The sequence below is a fragment of the Pygocentrus nattereri genome, chromosome 5 (assembly GCF_015220715.1).
Source record: "Pygocentrus nattereri isolate fPygNat1 chromosome 5, fPygNat1.pri, whole genome shotgun sequence".
Classification (NCBI taxonomy): domain Eukaryota; kingdom Metazoa; phylum Chordata; class Actinopteri; order Characiformes; family Serrasalmidae; genus Pygocentrus; species Pygocentrus nattereri.
In genome coordinates, this window is record NC_051215.1 from 23,486,665 (window position 1) to 23,501,393 (window position 14,729).

The window sequence follows — 14,729 nt, forward strand, 5'->3', positions numbered from 1 at the left end:
TCAAGGAGGCCAAAATAATGCTTGTTGATCTTCCACAACACATGATAACCTATTGTAAGTTCACCATATCTTTTTTTTTGTAAATAAATGTTTATTTAATCTTAATAACACAAAGTATCAAATTATTGGAACAAGGCAGGCATATCCCAACAAAAACATTAAATCAATGTTTGATAAATAATTGTCCTATACTGCCTAATATATTGGCTATGATATATTCTGAGGCCTTGCTACATGTCTGCTCCTTTTAACTCATTTAATTCAGCCACCAGATGAGTGTTGGCAGTTACTACGAACATTTGTGAGACAAGAAATCCACTAATTACTCCATTCCAAATCCAAACATTGCAAAAATTAAGTCACTAATTCCTCTAATTGTGTTTATTCTATTCTAGCATTCTGTTGTATTGGCTCAGCTTCTGTACTGCTTTGTGACCGGTCACACCTCTGATTTCTTCTCTTGATTTAGACCAAAATAATGCACGAAGAGTCTCAGGTCCTCTGCTGATAGATGCTGGATTGACTAAGAAGTTCCAGCACAGTTCTACAAGTTTCTCTTTTTTTGAGCTGCTACTTTTGTACTTTTACTCAAGTTGCACTTTTACTTCAGGTAATTTTTCACAGAGGTAACAGTGCTTTCACTTATGGGGTCAGTCTAAACAGCTATAGCAATATTTAAGTAGATAAGCACATTGAGATGATGCTTTCTGTGTGCTTCAGTGTGCTTCTTTCACTGCATAGGAGAAGTTTCATACTGCCTTTATTGTTGGATGCTCTGTAATAGTTTCTCACTACGCAAGTGTAGTGGGTGTCTAGTAGGGTGTCTACACAATCGAAGCTAACGCAAGTGTCTAGCTCTGCCATACTAGAAAAAACATGCCATACCATTTCAACTTTTGTTTCAATTTTGACAAAGATTCAAGTCACTTAGTTAAAACATGCAGGCACAGGCAAAGACTAAATTTGCTCTATTGATTTCGAACTGTAGCAACTCCACCCCTCCTCCTGTACACACATCCCAGACAGTGAAGATCTGCATGTATTTCTGTGTACTGCTCCATTCTTGCATTATCTTGTATGTAAGCACCCTTTGTCTGATGGGACCAGACGAAAATGCACATTTGGGGACGACTTGCTAAACTTTTGGTGCTGGATAGTGGTGAAATTGGCTGCTAACAAGGGTCCACCTGAAACCTCAATACTTAAATTGATCTGATCTGCACTCTTTTAAAGTCCAGAGTACAATCAACAGCACAAGCAAATCAATTGAGTGTATTGCTAATGTTAACAGAAGTATTTTTCCCTCTCCCCATTCCCTTTACATTTATTTTTACTATTTTTTTTTTTTTGCGATCAATTCTTTATTATGTTTAACGAAAGCAGTAACCAGTACTGCAAAAACACATAACACAAATCACACAAGCACAGATAGAACAAAGGACATAACAAGACCATAAAATAAAATAAAATAAAATAAAATAATATAATATAGGGGAAAAAAAAAAAGGGGAGGGAGGAGTTTTTACAACATGTTACATATTTTTCAGGGTTTCGATTGCATCCTACCAAATATTAATATTAATTTCATTAGCACCATTAACTCGGGCAGTGGAGAGTTCCATGTACATTATGTCCAAGAAAGAAAAAGTCCAGGCTGTAATCGAGAGAGAATGAGGAGGTTTCCAACGAACTGCGATCATTTTCTTAGCCGCAGTGAGTCCAGCCATAATAACACGTTTTTCACTTTTGGATAAAGAGAGTTCCGAAAAGTCATTAAACAGTAGAGTAGGTATGATGGCGGGTATCTCCAGCGAAACAAGATTTGAGAGCCTAGAAGCAACCTTGTCCCAAAATGATGTTACAGGAGGGCATTCCCAATACATGTGAAGAAAAGTACCGCAAGCCTTTGTAGAACACAGTGTGCACGTAGGATTATTAAGAATATTCATAAAGGAAAGTTTGTGAGGAGTGAGGTAGGTTCTGTGTATGTAGTTCCAATGAATTAACTGGTGATCAGGGTTCCGGGAAGCTTCTAGAATATTAGACCAGACCACCGCCCAATCAAAGTTATCATCTAAATCAGAGCAGTCCCGTTTCCAGAGCGTGTATGAGGTGAGAGGTAGATAGGATGTTTCCAATAGAAACCGATAAAGCCTAGATACCAATCCCCTAGTCTTATCTGAATTACCAAATATGTTGTAAATGGGGTGGGTAGATAACCGATGCTGCAATGAAATACCATTTGCTCTAAGGACAGACCTCAGCTGTAGATAAAAAAAAAAAAAGAAGACGTGGGTAAGTTGAAACTAGACTGAATATCCTTAAACGATCGTAAGCCGTTATCATCAAAAATGTTTCCCAGATGAGAAATACCCCTATCGGCCCACAGAATGTGGTAATAGGTCTTCCTCCAATTAACAGGCCTCCGTTATTACAAATTGGAGAATCTTCATGGCACTTACATGGTATTTTAGCTAGCTTTGTCCCGCCATATCTGAATGAGATAATTGGCCCAAACCGTAGCTGGCATTGCTTATTACTAACGTTCGCAGAGAGAATATCCTCCAGTTTCCAAGGATGTACCGCATTTTGCTCAATCGAGCGCCAGGAAACACTCATTTTTGAGTCCAGCCAGGTGCGTACTGGCCTCAGTACAAAAGAACAATGGTATAACTTAAAATTAGGAACCGCTAACCCACCCTCCTCCCTCCGCCTTTGTAAGGTGAACAATTTAAGACGAGGTTGCTTCTTTTTCCAAATAAAATCAGACATGATAGAATTAAGTTTTTTCCAGTAATCAGAGGGGGGAGGAAGGGGAATCATTGAACTGATAAAATTAATTCTGGGAAGAACATTCATTTTTACAATCGATACCCGGGCCTGCAATGAGAGAGGAAGACTCGTCCATCTTTCCAAATCATCACACACTTTGCTGAGTATAGAAGAGTAATATAAAATACTTGACAGTGTGATTAATGGAGGGGAAAATTTCCACAACTAAATACTTAAAGTTCTGAACCACTGGGATATGGGCCACAAAAGGTGTAGTGGTAGCCAATTCATTTAGAGGTAGCAAAGCAGACTTGGACCAGTTAATTTTGAAACCAGAGATAGAGCCATATTCATCACAGATAGACAGAAGATGAGGAATAGACCGCGACGGTTCTCCCATGAAAACTAAGACATCGTCAGCATACAAGGCTACATGATGTTGAGTATTGTGGTTCAAGGGAAAGGGCAAAAAGCAAGGGACTAAGTGGACAGCCCTGTCGTGACGATCTTGATACAGGGAAAAGAGAAGAAAAAATACGTCCTGTTAGTACTGAAGCAGAGGGGTTAGCATATAAAACCTTAATCATATGAATAAACCCGTCTCCAAACCACAAAAATGTGAGTGTTGACCATAAGAAAGACCACTCTAGCCTATCAAAGGCTTTCATAGTGTCTAAAGATAAAATGGCCACAGGTGTTTGGATGTCAGTTGCTTCATCGACTATATGAAGGAGACGTCTCACATTGTCAGATGCGAGCCTAGATTTAATGAAACCCGTTTGATCAGGATTGACAAGAGATGCAATATGTGGTTGGAGACGATGAGCAATTAATTTAGCATAAATTTTCAAGTCCGAATTTAGTAGGCTAAGGGGACGATAACTTGCGCAGTCAGCAGGGTCTTAGTCCTTTTTCAAGAGCAAGGAAATTAAGGCTGTATTGACATCCCTAGCAAAACCCCCCTTTTCCATAGAATATTCGATCATTCTTTAAAAAAAGGGACTAATATCCCATCCAGCCCCGGTGATTTGCCCCTCTGCATGTCAAATGTTGCAACTCGCAATTCCTCTATAGAGACAGGATTTTCCAATTCAGTAGAGTCTAAATTGGATAAACGAGGAAGGTCAAGCTTCCGTAAAAACTCATCACATCTATCCTGATCCGTAATTATTTCGGTTTTATAAAGGTTGGAGTAGAAATGTTTAAAGGTATCATTAATTTTTTGAGGGTCTGAGGTAATACTACCATTTAGTGTTCTAATAACTGGAATATCAGCAAATTGTTCACTTGATCTGATTTTCATGGCTAGGAGGTGGCTGGGCCTGGCACCCTGAAAATAGTACCGCTGTCTGGTCCTGTGTATTTGAAATTCACAGCGCTGCTTAAGAAGATTATTTATTTCTTTCTTAATCAAATCACGACTTAATGCCACCTGTTCTGAGAATTTACGTTGCAGTTCTATGTCCAGTCTCTGAAATTCACCTTCAAGATTTTGCAACTTCATAGATCTGACTTTACAAAGATTAGAAGAGAATCGTATTGTGAAGCTCCTAATGAACCCTTTTATAGCATTCCATAAAATCCGATGATCTTCCACAGACCCGTCACTGAACGCAATAAATTCCTCAAACTCTGCAGTGAACTGTGATATGAAATCCTGATTTTTCAGAAAGGAAGAATTAAACCTCCATCTGACTGCACGTTTAGCCCCGTAGCTGACAGAAGCTGAGCAAAGGACTCCCTTATGATCAGATAATGCTATCGGCACTAATTTAGTCTGGTTAACATTATGGAAAAGACTCGGAGAGGTGAAGAGGTAATCAATTCTAGAAAAAGATTGATGCCGAGCAGAATAAAAAGAGAAATCTTGTACCGTAGGATTAATTGATCGCCAGATGTCCACCAGACCCAAGCTATTGGCCCAAGTCTGCAGTGCTGCTGTGGCAAGACACTGATCTCTAGATCTTGATACATTTGAGCTATCCAATTTAGAGTCCCATACAGCATTAAAATCCCCTCCAACAACAAAGTCATAATCCACCAAGTCAAGCATTTGTTGCGTAAGTAATTCATAAAAACATTTATCAAACATATTGGGGGCATACACAGAGAGGAAGGCAATTTTCTTGTTATAAATTTCAGCCCTGGCAATCGTAATTCTACCTGCCTCGTCTGCCCACGTGCCTAATAGCTTAAGCTTCAGACTGCGTCTGACAACAATAGCCACCCCTTTATTTTTGCTATCAGAAGCAGAGAATGCAATTGTGTGACACCTTTTGTCAGCCAAGTATCTAATATCAGATTTTAGAAGATGTGTCTCCTGTAATAGGGCAATATCTATACATTTTTGATGTAATAAATTAAGAGAGCTGACTCGTTTATGGGGAGCATTTAATCCCCCGCAGTTCCAAACTAAAAAATTAAGTTGACTCATTACAGGTAGTACAAAAAAAAATACCGATGGTATGCATGCATCTGACCCACCAAACCACATAAAATGAACACAAATTTGGAAATCCAGTACTCCCAATCACATGCCTTAAGATACTGGTGCTTGGAACATAGAGCAATCCCTCATCCTCCTTGAAATAACTCACCCTTATAGGAACAGAGTAAAAAATTGGACATACACAACACGGACATACAAGAACAACATTAAAGCCTCCCCCTAATAGGTACAAATTATATAAAAACAAAGACACAAGTTTAACAAGTAACCACAGATGGTCCGTGACCAAATTTGAATATGGGGCAGCAAAAGTGATTCCAGCTCGACAAAACTTGTAAAGTAACCAGAAAAGAGATATTCCCGTCAGGGCGCAAGGGCACTGTGTTAACAAGATCAGCTATAACTCCGGGATAGTATACCCCATACGCTTGTTATTAATTTAACTATATACAATGAGTTGCTATAAGCAGTAACAAAACATCATTGAAAAGTCAGCTATATAAACTATACGCACAAGAGTATGGTATTGCCAATGCCAACAGGGCTAAGCAAACCTTCGAACACAACACAAAACCTGCTGGAGATACCCCGCAAGTAAACTCCATTTACCGGGGTGTAGCATTGAAAAGGATAACCAGTAACTACCGGCTAGTTAACACAAGTTAACTTTGAGAGGCCTTGGTCTCACTCAGTATGTGAAGATGAGGGGGAAGCAGCCGCGGAGGGATCGGATATTGTATTCAGAAAGTCCTCAGCTTCCTTAGAAGACGTGAAGGAGCGAACATGAGCACCTTCCTTAATCTTCAATGTAGCTGGGTAGAGTAGGAAGAACTCCATACCCCTGGCACGGGCTGTTGACATGGCAAGAGAAAAGGCCCGCCGTCGCATCACTGTATGGTTGCTGAAGTCCGGTGCGAAGCGGATGGTGCGGCCGTTCAGCGTGAGAGGCTCCTTTTTAGCAGCGCGCAGGATGGCTTGCCGGGTCGTGTATCGCAGAACGCTGAAAATCAGCGTGCGATTCTCTCCACGTTTAGAAGCTTCTTCATTGTAAATCGTATGAGCGCGCATAATCTCTATCGAGGACCCGGTTAATGAGGGGAACCACTGTGGGAGTGAGTGCGTGAGGAACTGGGTAGCGTTATCACCTTCAGTGCCTTCTTTCAGGCCGATGATTCGTACGTTACACCTCCTGTTGCTGTCCTCAAAATCCGCTAGCTTGAGTTCCATCGCTTGAAGGGTTTTTTGATGACTCTTAATTCACCTTGGAGTTTATCGTTTCAATGCTAGCCGTTAACACGTCCAGCTTAGCCTGAATCGCAGTTAACTTAGCGTCGGTGTCCCTTCCCAACTGCTGAATCTGTGCGAGCCGTGGTTCCAGAAAGTTCCGCTGTTTGTCGAGTAACTTTTCCAACACAGACTCGGTTATTGCCTCAATGTCGGAGCGCGAGCTTTTGGATTTAGCTGCCATATCGGTTCAGAAAGACTAGACCAGTGCTTGAGTGTAACCAAATATCCTCTGACAGGAGAAAAACAACAATTTGGTGTAGCCGAGCCGGGAGCAAAAAACCTAAGCCGCCATCATGTTCAGTCAGTCACGTGACTCCCTTATTTTTACAATTTTTTTGTACACAGACATGCTCATTAGTACACAATCTTCATGGTTATTTGGACTGTTTTGGGTGATGTTTCAGTCATGCTAACTTATGTCACATTCATGAGTTAACAACAGGCATGTTGTCTGTTCGATAATGTTGGCACCACTATCTCTGCTTGAAGCTCTGCCTTTATGAGACATTGGATAGACCTTTGAAATCATGTGGCAACAATAGTCTGGATCATGCATTGTCATTACCAAATGACCGAAATGAACAGTGTTTTCAAAAGCTTCAAAAGTTCTTCAGGAAATGAAGATGTTTCAACATCAATGTATTTTATTTCCAGTCTCACTGGATCCTCTGAATTAGGAGGTCACTTAGCACTCAAAACTACAAATAATGCTGCACGCATGCTATAAGCAAACTAACACTCCTGCACACCTAAATGACATGGTGTAAAAGTAAGCCTACTATTAAACTTCAACACGTCTATTCTGACATCAGCTACTCAGACTAGAGCCTAAAAATGGCAAATCAACTTGACTGACACAATTAACAAAGCTTGTTGGTTTTTGTTGGGTATTTTGGTGAGGGTGCTAGCTTTATTATGTCAGTTCAGTTCACAGCAGTATGAGCTTGGACGTAGCAATAGTCATATTTCAATTTCTTAATGATCTCGCAATTCAGAGGATGCGGCTATGCTCAGAAGGAAAATGTTTGTGAAACATTATGCATTGGCTTTGGAACACTTTCATTTATGGGACAGTGGTGTTTTTTTTTAATTGCCAAGCATTTATTTGATATAGAAAAATAGCTATTTATCTGTTGGATGTATTGGTTGAGAAATATCACAAGTAGTTTGGTAACAAGTAGTTCCCACCCACATTTAGCCCAAAATTTGTTATGGTTTACCCCAGATGAGATCATCTCTGGCCCAGTGAGACTAAACAAACATGCCAGGACTTGAGTTCTGTTTAACACAGTCCATGATATTCCAGACAGTAATAACAATGAACATATAAGTCTCCACTGCACAGCTCTAGGAACTGGGGAAAAAACTGGTTTGGTCAGCCTACCATGGATGGTTGAATAGATAAGCTGTTTGAAATGGCGAGATTTATCAGTCCAGAATAACAATGATGTCCAAAGCATGGTAGCTCAAACGACGACTTGGTGAGAGTCAACACTGCTAAACACAACAGTCAGATACTTAAATATATGCTCTTTCTTGAAGATGAGAATTGCAGCAGCTACTTCTCCACTCAAAAAACTTTCTAGGGAATTTTAACAGCTACAGTACCTCTAGTGCCTTTAGTACCTCTAATTGGCTGTAGAATCTACCTCTATTTAGTTAGAGAGTCCACCTCTATTCGGTTGCAGCATCAACCTCTATTCGGTTGCAGAATCCACCACTATTCAGTTGGAGATTCCACCTCTATTCTGTTGTAGAGTCTATCTTTATTCAGTTGTAGCATCCACCTCTATTTGGTTGTAGAGTCCACCTCTATTTGATTTGGAGATTCCACTTCTATACAGTTGGAGAGTCCACCTCTATTCTATTGTAAATTCCACCTCTATTTGGCTGTACCATCCACCTCTATTCATTTGGAGATTCCACCTGTATTCTGTTTAGAGTCTACCTTTATTCAGTTGTACCATCCACTTCTATTCGGTTGGAGAGTTCACCTCTATTCATTTGTAGAATCCACCTTTAATCAGTTGGAAATTCCACCTTTACTCCGTTGTAGTTTGCTGGGAGTGATTGAGTCATATTAGAAACTGTTCTCTCACTCCTTTTAGCCAGAAAGCCAGAGCTGGTTTACAGTGGTCTTAGCTTAGATGTGGCAATAGCCATATTTTGACTTCTAAATGATCTCATAATCCAAAGGATCTGGCTACGCTAGGAGGAAAATTATATCCCAATACTTATGAGCTTTGGAACAGTGGCATTTTCAAAATGCCAATCATTACTTTGCTAGAAAAAAAACAGCTATTTTGCTTTCTAATGTGCAAAGTCACATTATTATACATTAATTACAACATTTAAAGGCACAATCAGTTACTGTTCTGCCACTGTATTACAGGTATTCTTAATATTTTTAATAAAATAGTTGCTTGTGCCTTTAAATATGTCCATGGAGCAAATAATGTCTCATTGTCTGGAGTAAACAAGCATGCACTAGGGCTGTCAAAATATGCATTTGAATACTTTTTTTTCAATATGGGCATCAAGAGATGGTGTGAATTGAATGCAGTAAGGTTTGTTACTAAAAAGTGCATTATACTGATAATGGTAGCTGCTTTGTATGTGTCTAAACTTACATGAAGCAAATCATGGGGGCTGTCGTGGGCTGGAGGTTAGGGAACCAGCCTCACGACTGGAAGGTCGCTGGTTCGATTCCCTAAGCAAGGCACCTAACCCCCAACTGCTTCCCAGGTGCTGTGGATAGGGCTGCCCACCACTCCAGGCAAGTGTGCTCTCTGCCCCCTAGTGTGTATGTGGTGTTTCACTGCATGGATGGGTCAGATTACAGAGGTGAAATTTCCCCACTGTGGGACTAATAGGGGTCTCTTAATCTAATGTCTCTTCTCATACTTTGACCCTACATACTACATAATTTGAAAGTCTTATCCAGGCTGATTGTTGTTGTTTCAAGAAGTAAAACATGTTGGGTTCCCAAGATGTGACACTCCTCCCTGCACACTCTCATGTTTTTTTCCCCAACACAATGATAAGAAACAGCAAGAACAGATGTAAAAGAAGTAGCATTGCGCATTACATCTACAAAGTCCACAGCATCAGAAAAACAAGACGATATAAATAATCTTAAAAAGACGAAGAAGAGCTGTCAGCCATATCAGAGTGAACTCTGAACTCTTTCAAACAAGGAAGAGGGACAGAGGGAGGGAGAGAGAGAGAGAGAGAGAGAGAGAGGGAGAGGGAGAGAGGGTGTGACTAAGAGTGGCTCAAACAGGTTCCTAGCCTGTGGCCAGGGAGAGCATTTCAGGTTTTTTTTTTTTTTTCCACATTTGCATGTGAAAACTTGAATCCCCACCCGCTCGGCTTCCCAGCACTCCTCATGTTGTGATGTCTTCAGTTCTTTTTTTTTGCCTTCCCTCTCCAGTAGAGAAACTTCACTTTGCTTTTCAACACACTTTTTTAATCTCTCTGAAAAACCCCGGATAAGAATGCACCGCCAACGCGCTGGGAGATTTCCCCATAACTGACAGCTCAAGTAAGTTGTAAAAAACATAAGTTTAGATGTGCAAATAGGCAAGCAGTGAGTAACTGATGGCATATTTGACTAACAGGGTGATGGGACATTTTAAAGGGAAATAAAGGGGTGAATTCCATGCTTCATGATCTAACTGCAATCTGTTTCCTTCTGCTCCTTCTTTAGCTTCTTCCATATGGTAAAGCTACTGTTTATATGTATATATGTCACTTCCTTCAGCACCTTTTGTCTGCAACATTCCTGTTTCTCTGGAATTGAATTCCACTGTCAAGTTGTGGCTTCAGTTCATGAAGCCTTTAATATGGAAAGTAGTTGGCAAACAGTTGTATGTATGTAACAAGCATGTCAGCTTAGGACTCACTCTCCAAAGCTTTTGTGCTCCTATCCGCTAAAGTAGACAGTTTGACACAATAATGTTGTGTACCAGAGGAACACCAGGACATTCTTTACACGAGCGTCCACCTTCACATTCTCCTTCATCGGTTTTAAGATATGGGAGCTGTGAGCAATAGACACGGTCAAAATATCTGCTTTGAAATAAAATCTTTCAGAGTTAAATGTAAATCTTACAGAGTTTTTAGTTTGTAAATGAAAATTGAGTGAGGCCTGTGTAGGTGAGCTTTCTCTCATCTTTACGCATCAGTTTCATATTAGATGCTTTGACAGTTCACAGAGTTTGCAGAGCTTCTTGTGCTCGCACTGCGCTGTGGCCCAGACACGAATAATTTACAAAGAGGAAATGTATGCTTTAAATGCATCATGCATAACTGACATTGTTCATATAGAGAGACGTGAGTACCACGAGTAATGGATTACTATTAACTCCGTAACTGTAATGCGATTACAAGAATTTCAACGGTTATGTCTCAAAGGGAAATTCCACCAATTTTGAAAACTTTCTGTATAATTCAGTGGTTGAGATTTAAACAAAAGCATTCAGAGTGTTTTGCTGTAAAATGGTTGAAACATACTGACTGACTAATGACTTACTGATGTCTTTATAGCAGTGGTGACAGGAACCAGCAGTTCCAATGACTACAATGCAAATATTGGCATTTTATTTACTATCCAAAACCGGCAGTGAACACATCTTCTGAACTTTATGTAACATTGATGGTGGTAAAATAGTTTTCTTTGGGGAATACTTTATCTTAGAGCACCTTTATATGTATCCCTCCACCATGAATGGTTTAAAATTAATTACTAGAAATTATTTTGGGCTACAATTCTATCATAGCAACAATATGTCAGACATCAGGCAGTGAATTCATAATCACTTTGCGTAATAACTTTCTGTGAGGGAGATTTTAGAGGTGGACGTCTGGTTCCCATCGCCATCACTGTGAACAATTCTGACTCGGTAAGTTTCATTAGAACAGAGAATTTCACACCAAACAGCTCTGAATGACTCTGTTTAATGACTTTTAGCCAGAAATTAAAAAAAACTGAGTTCCTTTTTTGACTATTGGGGCGGGATTAGTTTTACATGTAACTAAAGTAATGGAAAATTTGATGCCATGAAGCATTGCGTGATTAGCATTATTATTAGATTGTAAATTCACAGCCAACAGTCAACATCACCACGTAAATTCAAAATTTTTCTGCAATTTTTACGTTATGCGTTGTACATATGAGATATATGTCATATATAGGTCATATATCAGCTTGATGTTAGCCACAGAAACACAAGTAAATGTTTCTACAAGTGCCTCACTACTTGAGAAACTCCTTTTCGATAGCGTTTTTACCAATATGTTGGTTCTTACAGGATTAATATGTCCTAGGTATTTCGACTGCCTGTGCTATAGAGGGTAAAAGGCACTCTTTACTGATGTGAAAGCATCAAAATGCTCATTACCACGGTGGTGAAAACCCTATGTGTTTATACGTAACCACGGCTTTCACATAATCACAATTGTTTTCCATAGAAAACACAATTTCACATGTGATCATACATTTTTCACAAGTAATAACACAGTCTTAACATGTGAAATGTGCAAAAACCATGTGTTTTTCTGTAAGGCATTGTTGAGAAATTTGTAGAGTTCATTACCATGGTGTTGACAAGAACCAGTGGTCATGATGTCTACTATACGAATATACCCCTTTATACTATTAGAATCCAACAAGTGAACCTGCATGAGTATTTCTATGGAACATTAAACATGGTAAAATAGTGCTAAACCTGAAAAATAAACATTTTCTTTGGGGGCTATTTGGATAAAATGCATTTTAAGCCAAAGTCGTTTCACAAACCTATTGTAAACCAGTGTCTCAGGCGTCAGGTAGTGTATTCATAACCATGTCTTGTAAGGACTTCCTGTGAGGTAGCGTTAGTTTTTGGATAACAGATGTCTGGTTCCTATCCACTGTGAACAATTCTGAGCCCATTTCATGAACAGGGCGTATTCTAAAATAACTCATAAATGCTGATAAAAATCACACAACCCTCATGTAAAACTAATCTCATCTAAAAAGGGCATTAGACCTGGATTAGTTTTACCAGAGGAGGTAATGTCATTTCTGTTATTTGACTGGCTGATTCAGACTGGATCTGTGCAACTTTCCTAAATGACCCCAGTAAGCTCCAATCAAAATGTTAAGGTGAGAATCAAACAGGTCCAGGTTATTTTCAGCTAACCAAATGTCACCCAACAGGGCTCTAATTTTGTTGCCCTGTCAGAGGTATTTTCAAGAAATTTCTATTACTTTCTTCTTCTTCTGATTAGATGGTCAGCAAAAATATTGTAGATTTTTATATATATATATATATATATATACACACACATACATATTTGGATTAGATTAAGTGACCCTTATTAGTCTCACAATGGGGAAATTTCACCTCCACATTTAACCCATGCAATGAAACACCACATACACACTAGTGAGCACACATAAACACTAGGGGGCAATTGCCCAGTGCAGTGGTCAGCCCTATCCGCAGCGCCCGGAGAGCAGTTGGGTTAGGTGTCTTGCTCAAGTACACCTCAGTCATGTACTGTCGGCTCTGGGGATCAAACCGGCAACCTTCCAGTCACAAGGCTGGTTCCCTATCCAGCCCATGGTCTCTCTTTCAAGTGTTTGAAAATGCCTGTTGCCCCTTACACTGTCTGTAAATGTCATGAAGAACAGCAGCGATATATGCAGGGAGATTCACTTGAAAGAGGCCCCAAATATTCTGTAATAACTCTCACAATGTGCTCCTCAGTATATGGAGCTTCGAACAAGCTGAGATGCCCATGCGTCATAATGATGAGGTAGCCGCCGCACAGCCGTTGTCATATTTAACCTCTCTAATGCTTGCTGATGTTTCGAAATGTGTAAACAGAAACGGAGATCACTTCCAGCATCGCATGCAATGCAAATGATTACACATATGGCAGGATATGTAGTGTATTTTTTTGGCTCAGATTGCTTCATCTTAACGGAAGTTACAACAGAATATTCTGGGCCTCTTTCGAGTGAATCTCCCTGTATATTGACTTGCAAACCTACAGACATTGCAGATTCATATGAAATGACATCACCTAAACATGCTGTTCTACTAGGACTGTACAGAAGCATCCAAACTCTTGGAGAAATACTAAAGCCTTCATAAATGGCAACACATACTAGGGGGTGATAATTTCAGCCTGGGACACCTCTGATATAATCTGCAGAGCTGGATAACTAACTTGCTTTTTAATTTACATGATTTTGATTACTTGTTTACATATGAGGAAATAGAGATAAGTCGTTTCTGTGAAATTGTCCCTGGAGTACAATAAATATGTCATCAAATATCAGTTTGAAATATCAAATCTAAACATTAGTTCAATGCTGATATGATTCGGATATAATTTTTCATCCCTTTAAGTTTATAGTGAATTGCAATTTGCAATTATCCATGAAAATGTAAAAACTTTTCATTGACAAAACAATGACATGTAAATGCTAATGCAAATTAATTACTTAATGCTTTTTAAATGAGTCACCCCTTTTTCTTGGTAACTCCATGTTATGCAACTTTTTACCTTGTGATTGTGATTCATTTTGGACGTTTGTCATTTTGGACGTTTGTCATTTTGTCAGGCGGCTCTAAGTTCTGTAGAGCTATTCTTAGAGCCTTATGCGTCCAGGAGATACACAACTTCTGAGCACTATATCAAAAGCCCAGCGAGGTGTCAGCAAGTCTTTGTTTTCTTTGTGTTTTATTGTCTCTTGGCTCAGCTGACGAAAGTCAATATTTTGACTGATCCAGTCCACTTCAAAGCAAACACCTCCATTTGTTGCCTAGACAAAAAAAAAGGTGAAGCCATACAAGCTTTCACTGAAAAATGATTTCTAATTTGCTTTCACAGCACCTGTTCATCATACCGAAAGGGGAATTCCACCCAATTTTTGAAATTGCCATGTTATTCAAATGTAAACAGTTTTGGTGTGAAAAACATGTGAAGTGTGCAAAAACCATATGTGTTCATAAGTAACCACGGCTTTCACATAATCACAATTGTTTTCCATAGAAAACACAATTTCACATGTGAAGTAATAACACAGTCTTAACATGTGAAATGTGCAAAAACCATGTGTTTTATACACTTTTCTGTAAGGCATTGTTGAGAAATTTATAGAGTTCATTACCATGGTGGTGACAAGAACCAGTGGTCATGATGTCTTCTATATGAATAAACCCCT

General features: G+C 39.4%; 1 protein-coding gene across 1 annotated transcript in view; it reads left to right on the forward strand.

The window, feature by feature from the left end:
* Window positions 1-9,900: 9,900 nt before the first annotated feature.
* fam83b (family with sequence similarity 83 member B) overlaps window positions 9,901-14,729 on the forward strand; it is a 39,573-nt gene continuing 34,744 nt past the window's right edge. The window contains exon 1 of the mRNA XM_017694138.2: window positions 9,901-10,052. The gene's annotated coding sequence lies outside the window, so the exon portion shown is untranslated. The remainder of the gene's footprint in view (window positions 10,053-14,729) is intronic.